This window comes from Miscanthus floridulus, chromosome 9 (assembly GCF_019320115.1).
Source record: "Miscanthus floridulus cultivar M001 chromosome 9, ASM1932011v1, whole genome shotgun sequence".
Taxonomy (NCBI): Eukaryota; Viridiplantae; Streptophyta; class Magnoliopsida; order Poales; family Poaceae; genus Miscanthus; species Miscanthus floridulus.
Window position 1 is genome coordinate 100,450,237 of NC_089588.1, and position 6,556 is coordinate 100,456,792.

Below are 6,556 nucleotides of genomic sequence, written 5' to 3' on the forward strand. Positions count from 1 at the left end.
CATTATTTTGGAGTTTTTATAGGTTTTCAAAATAAAACTCAGAGCTTCCATTGTATGACACTCTCAAGTCTCTCAATATATATGGTATTTGTGGATCCTCACCAAGGCAATAATAATGTTATGCCTTTCTCTTCCTACAACTAAGGCTTTTGTGGAGCTCATAGGAGTGAAAAGGCATGAAAGTGCATACTTACAATACATATATTATAAAGTCAAACCTCAGATCCAAAGAGAGTTAAGTCATACAATCAAAACAAGATGTGTATGCATGTGGATTTATATGGTGGCTAACCTAATTCTACTTTGCTCCTTGAAAACATATCTCTCTTTTGAAACTTGGAAACAACTTTGCAAGAAAATATGGGATATCTTATTCATCTCTTCTTTCTTCTTTTTTAGGCAGGCATCGGAGTACCCATTGTTTTCAATATCTCAGACACTTATCCATTTTTTTCAATACTCTTTTTTTCTTCTTTTCATGAATAACTTTTGCATAGCCTCATGCTTCTTTTGACCGCAACAAAACTTTTGAGAGATAGCAATAAGAATTTGGAGCATTTATTTGGTGGATATCCTATAGGGTATATTTTTGGTGTTCACTTCCAATGTAGGAGTAAAACATTTTTGGATGGATCTAGATGAAATGGCATGTTTTTGCGCCTGCCACCAGTGTAGGAGTAGTGCATATGTGGGTGGTGTGTACGTGATCTTGATTTTAAGAGCATAAAAAACCTCTCATAAGGGTCAACAAGGCTTGACTAAACTCAATGCAAAACAAGCAGCATATATGAGTAGAAGTTTTCCTAATTTAAATATCATATATGGCCCTAGTAGGAATTCAAGCTTTGTCGTATAAGGAACTCATCATGTAGATTTTTATGTTTTTTTCAAAAGATAAATCTCTGCAACTCTAGTATCACTAGGAACAAGATAAACAACAACTCAGAGCTTCTCATATCATATCCATCAATTACCTAGACTTAGATCAAGCATATGCTACCCACGAGTTTCAAGTTCAGAGTAAATTGTTATATCAAGACAATCGTATCCAAAACTTGGCAGAATTCAAGGCTGAAAACTAGGTACTTGAAAGGAATTACAACAGAGCAACTATTCATCATTTCCATTGCAAGAGATTATACTCAGAGCTCATTTATTCAACTCCTAAAGTCTAGACACACTCTTTTATTTTGTTTTTTCATTTTTAAGATCACACCTTACTATATATATAGCTAAAATAAATTTTTATTTTGTTTTTGTTTATTATGCATCTTTTTAAGACTTTAGCAAATATATAGAAAACTCAAAGATAGTAAAACTGAAAAGGGAAAGAAATACTTAGCTAGATACATGGGGGATGCTCCTCCCACAAGCTAGATGTTGTCGTGGTCTTTCTTAAGATCTTTGTCATCCTTCCAGAAGTTGTTTTCCTCATGTAGCAGGTGTAGTAGTGGTTCGGAAGAATGTATTTCGGATGGAAGGTTTTACTTCTGATCATCCTGCAAAATACTCCAACAAGAACCCCAAAGCTTGTGGCACAGATTAGTATAAAGGGTTTAGCGGTCAGCCATTCAGAGATTTGTTGTCCTTGGAGGTTTAGACAGATTTCCTAATTGACAAAGTTCTAGCAGGATGTCTATTTAGTATTTTATTAATTTTTTTTACAATGTAGAAGAAAAAATATGCATGCTTAGTATTTTTATTTTTATGCCACCACAGTGAATACATCCGTAGGTGTTTACATACCATAGATTTATTCACATGGGGCTTTAAGATTTTATATGCAGTAATGAAATTTTTTATTTTTCTTTTATTAGTGCAAGGCAAATACAGAAAAGTAAATATGCTATAGTGAAAAATAATTTATGCAATGATAGAAAATAAATATGGATAACTACCATTGTTACCTCGCGGTGAGGGTTCAGATTTTTAAGTCCTTCGGACAGGACTTGACTGGGGAGAAGTCCTTCATTCCTTAGGTGCATCATCCGGTCTCAGCGGTGGAGACTCATATGACTACACTTCTTATGATGGTGATTCCGATGATGATGTCACCTTTTCCTTCCACACCTACTTGGGCTATGGACTTGTCTTAGGCAGAGTAGGTTCATCTTTCATAGGTGCTTCAGGTTCTTTATCTTCCCATTCATTCCATCAGGGTTAGTTCCTTTGACGTTGGGATGATCGACGTCTCCTCCTAGAGCGGAATTGGAAGTGGACTTGTCGAGATCCGACGTAGATGATCATGTTGGTGGTGTTGAGGAACAGTATTCCAAGGATGATGGGTGTATCATCTTCTTCTTCTCCCATGTCTAGGACCATGAAATCGGTAGGGGCATAGTGATCTTGTATTCTTACCATAACGTCCCTCGCTATTCCCTTAGGGAATTGGATTGATTGGTCCACCATCTACAACTGCATATATGTAGGGAACAAAGGTTTTTTACCGAATAAATATTCATACTTTACCTTGGACATTATATTGATGCCTGATCCAATGTCATAAAAGGTCTTATGGAACATTCTTTTTCCAATGGTACACTCGATCGTCGGTACACTAGGATCATCCTTCTTAGCAAGGAATGATGAAGCGAGGAGGTGGTCGTACTCAGATCGAAGTGTGTTGATCATGTTGACCATTTCTTCTTGTGGCTGTCTGGTCTTGTTCTTCCTCCTTCGGTTGTTCTTCTTCTTGGTCACTATTGTCTCTTCGGGCAGGTACGCCTTTTGTGGATGACTAGGAGATTGCAAGATGTGGTTCTTGAAAGAGAACTTCTCTTTTTTATCCTTGATTGTGAAACATATATTGGCACTGTCTACATAGAGTATGGCTTTTGTAGTGCTTAGAAAAGGTCAGCCCAAGATGATGGGTGCCCTTTCATCTCCACCCATTTCGAAAACCACAAAGTCTACGAGAACATATGATTGTCCCATTCAAACAATGTCATCTTCAAGAACTCCCTTGGGGTAGCAGAGTGACTGATCTGCAAGCTGTAAACACATATTTGTGTACAACAAAGTATCTCCATTAATTTTATTGTAGATTATCTTAGGCATGATGTTGACACTTGCTCTGAAGTCATAGACAACTTCCTAGAAGATGTGAGGTCCAATGGTGATAGGGATGATAGGTCTCCCTGGATCACCTTTCTTGTCAAGCAAGGTGTAATCTATCCACCTTCCCATCGATGGCTCCGTGTAGTAGGAAGCTACATTGTGAATATCGACAAGATTTGTAGTTTCTAAATCTTTCGGCTGCCCTAGAATCTTACCTTTGTCGAATGGAGGAACATCAGCCGCCAGCTGAGCTATTTGTGATTTTATCATTTTATTAAAGCAATGTTGGTTTTTAATGACAGAAGCAAAGCTATCCATTCTATTATTTATGTTTTCTAATATTTTATCATTGGTAGCTACCTTCTTAGATAATTCTTCCATAAGTCTAGATTGGCTGGCAATTAATTCTCTCAAGGGTGATTGATTGAAGTTATTATAATTATTATCTTGAGGGTTACCTTGGTAGTTCGGCCTCTATTGTTGGTTCCATCCTTGATTCTGTAGAGGATGATAGTAGTTGTTGTTGACAAAGTTCACATCCTCTTGAATTTTAGGGCAACTATTCCCTGAACGCCTAGTGTTTCCACATACTTCACATGTCATGCGAGAATCATGAATGTGCATGACTTCTTGCTTTCATTAGCTTAGTCTTTGAGCTTCTTTATCAGTAGGCCCATCTTGGCAGATAGCATGTCTACCTCCTTGAGTTGATGCATACCTCCACCTCTCTTATGGGTCTGAACACGTCCTTCATTCTAGCCTTGGTTGGAGGCCATCTTCTCCACAAGAGTGGTCGTAGCTAGAAGTGTAAGTGACAAGAATGCACCTCCAGCAGGAGCATCCATGATCTTACGGGTACTATTGGTCAACCCATGGTAGAATGTCTGCATGAGTAGCCAATTCTCCATTCCATGATGAGGACATTCTGATATACAGTCTTGAAAGCGTTCTCATGCCTCAGGGACAGATTCATCATGTTGTTGTTGAAAACTTGAAATTCTCCCACGAACTTTGCTAGGAAGGTAGTGGAGCAATTATCCCATGTAGTGTTTCTGTCTTTGTTGGCGTAGAACCACTGCTTCGCCTTCCCAAAAGTGAAAATGGGAAGAGGCAAAGTAGTATGGCGTCCTTGGTTACTCCCTTGATGGTGAAAGTGTTGTAGATCTCTAGAAAGTGTTGGAGATCTACACTCGCATCTTCATGTGCCTTTCCACAAAATTGGCTCACTTGTACCTATTGATGAGAGACAGCTTGAGCTCGAATCCATTGTCTCCCACATTAACTGTAGGTCCAGTCTAGATGTTAGCAGTGGTTGGAACAGAGAATTTGCGGAGGGTCCTGTCAGCTATAGCTTCAAATTCTAGTGTTAAGCTTCGCCTTATATGGTTGTCTTCTAACTCTAAAGCTGAAACTTTTTTGAGTTTAGCCTAGTCCTCTTAAGTAGTGCTTCTGGATTGTCAGCGTAGTTTGTCGGAAGGTTAAAACCGGTCATACATTACCCTGCATAAGATACACAAGTAGACAAAATAAGGGTAATCCTGTTGTTTGTATTTCTTAACGTGTCACTTGTTTGAAATACTTAGCCACCTATTATAAACCTATATCTCCTAACTTTACTAGGTTGTCATCCCTAGTGATTATGCCAGAGATATATATTGGTATTACTTAGTATTACTACTAGAATAACACTAAGCAGTTCTTTATTAACTATGTGACTAGAGAGAATATATATATATATATCTATGAACCAAAAGTATCCGCAAGCGCACAGATAATATACCATTGTAGCATTTTACCCGAGAGTATACCAGGTATCGTTATTTATATTTTTACCACTAGGAAGGTCTAGCAAGGACATGTACTGATAACTTATACTATTGAAGGAGAAGTAAACCATAACAAATACTCTACTCATAACAGGGGTAAGTCATAGGATAAGATATGTATATAATAAGTAATAATAATGACAAATCACTCAGAGCACTCCTTTCTATAGCATTAGCATGGTCCGGTAGAATATTAGAGGAATAATTTCTAAGTCATTCTTAATTACAAGTCAAAGCATACATTTGATTAGTGCAATTACACCTAGTAATCATGGCTAAGATCATCATCATATCTACACCTAAGGGATATTACTAAGGAAGATTGAGGGCAGAGCTCGTTCTACCTTCGTAATCGGACCCTACGTGCACCTATATACGGGGAGTGGACTACAAAGGACTCAACGGGAGTGTCACATCAGCGATCTACCACATGACCCAAAATATAGGGTGTATCCATAGGTAAACAACATATAAGCACCACGCTTACACAATGTCGACCACCCACCCCATGTACAACAGAGTGAGCGCTATACGAACTTATGCATAAACACAATGATAAACTAGCTATACTAAGTATATAATCAAAGTAGATGTTGAACATCATAATGAAGAACATAAATAAGACGAACACTGAGATTGTCATAACAATTGTAACTAGCATATAAAAATAATGGAGAAACAAAAGAGAGAGGGGTACAAAGTTTATACCAAACCACGCTCTTGACAATATCAGGAATCCAAGCGAAGTCCTGCTTGCCTCCCTCTAGACCTATCCTAATTAGCTATGCTATGGAGGAGGAGCTCTAAGGAGATTAGGGTTTTTGTCTTCTCAAATGACTTGATGACTTCTGATGCCTAGGGGGAGGCAGGGGCTGGATTATATAACCCTAAGGGTCTAACATGAACCCTTGGATCAAACCGACTTAAGCAACGGCCTAGATGCATCCTCAAAGGTGGTGGGGGACCGACATATGAAGCTGGCTGACAGGGAGGCCTATGGGGGGTCGAGCGGGCCCACCTATCAGGGGGTGGCCCTCCACTTCGGTGATGTGGCTTCTGGACTCTTCTATAGTCTTCCCATGTAGGTACCATGGTGGAACTCCGTATTTTCCTTTGATGATTAGGTTCTCCTTGGCGGTTTTCTGATTAAACCCTATTGAAAACACAGATTCACCAAAACTCATGGAATTTATAAGTTTAAAACCCTAAACCTTCATTGGTGATTATATTTATGCCCTTATACATGTTTAATTGATGGTTTATATTGGTTGTTAACTACCATCAACACCTGTTTGAGCATAGGTCAATGATTATTTCGATCACATCAACAAGTATAAGTTTATCAATACTTCCTTTGTCTAGCTACCTTCCCTGGCAACGACGCCAGAAATGCTTGTTGGTATTTATTAACTTGTCACTTATTTTAATAGCCACCTATTAATTACCTACATCTCCTAACATTACTTTACTAGGTTGTCATCCCTAGTGATGGCGCCAGAGATGCTTGTTGGTGCTATGTAGCATCACTACTAGAATGATACTAAGTAGTTCTTTATTATCTTATATGTCGACAAAAGATGCTCGGTAGTCATCCGAGGGGTATCCCACGAAGGTAGATTGATTAGTGGAGGTGCGCGTAATTAGAAATCGGATGGTGACATAAGGCGTAGAGA

The 6,556-nt window shown here is 38.6% G+C and overlaps 1 non-coding gene across 1 annotated transcript; it reads left to right on the top strand.

Annotated features, from left to right (window-relative positions):
- The first annotated feature begins 3,963 nt into the window (after positions 1 to 3,963).
- Positions 3,964 to 4,070, top strand: LOC136484675 (small nucleolar RNA R71). The gene has a single exon (XR_010766174.1). It is a non-coding gene; the product is annotated as a small nucleolar RNA R71 (small nucleolar RNA).
- The last annotated feature ends 2,486 nt before the right edge of the window (positions 4,071 to 6,556 follow it).